Source organism: Penaeus monodon, chromosome 33 (genome assembly GCF_015228065.2).
Source record: "Penaeus monodon isolate SGIC_2016 chromosome 33, NSTDA_Pmon_1, whole genome shotgun sequence".
NCBI classification, from domain to species: domain Eukaryota; kingdom Metazoa; phylum Arthropoda; class Malacostraca; order Decapoda; family Penaeidae; genus Penaeus; species Penaeus monodon.
The window spans coordinates 31,087,778-31,088,808 of record NC_051418.1 but is presented as its reverse complement, the minus strand read 5'-3'; positions in this window follow the sequence as shown (position 1 = coordinate 31,088,808).

Below are 1,031 nucleotides of genomic sequence, written 5' to 3'. Positions count from 1 at the left end.
TCTTTAATAACCTAACCTCTTCCTGACCCTTCAAAATGAAAAAGATGAATTTTGAAGATTCGCAGGGGAACCATTCTCCATGACTTGACAGGAGAACTGAGCACCATCTTAGGAAACTTTGTCTATTGTGTTCAAGGAACAAAAACGAGGCTTTTATTCTTGTTCCATTCCTCCACTTCCCAAGTTTTCACTTATTTCTTCATGGCATTCACTTAAAAATCGTATTCATTATAGTGAACGAGTATCAAAACCCCCCTTGTTCTTGGAAGATTTTCTAGTACATGACCAGTTTGTCTCTACACACACAAAACATTCAAAAACCCTCATTCCTCAATAACACTCCTTAAATAATTTTCCTATAGAAGGCATTCCCTGTCTATTATTCACGCGTTTCTTGCACAGACGGTATTCAGGTCACCATCGTCTTCAAACATTCAGAAGAAATAGAATGTAAAGTCTGACATGTCGTTTGCCCTTTTGTTTCACACGGATGTAGTCAGAGAAAACGCCCATACGGTTCCTGTTGGACCCTGGAAACAACAGCACCGCATAAGAAGAGTTCGACCTCCGCCCTACTCGAAACCACCGACGAGACGCTTCGAACACTAAAATGCACACTAGTTCTGCTTCAACCCTCCCTCCTCTTAAACGAATGAGTGAATATAAACATGTACAAGAAAGCCGGCTATGAGATATTTAATTGTGTAAAAAATATAATAATCCCCTTCTAAAATATTAAAAAAAGGGAAAAAAAAAAAAGATCCAGAACGGATGCGAACCATAAGTCAGGTCGGCGCGGCGTCTCGGTTCGCGCCCTGACCGCACTCTTTATGTATCTGACCAAAAACACTTAGCAGATGTTTATATTTTTCGTTGCCTCTTTCCGTCCCGTTAGCTGAACCGTAAGAGGTGGCGGCGTATATAAGATGGGGAGGGGGGAAGTGTGGAGTTTAAAACGTGGGGGCGGGGGGGAAGTATGGATAAGTAGGCCACAATCATAAGAGGTTGAGCGGATTACATATATTTCCACA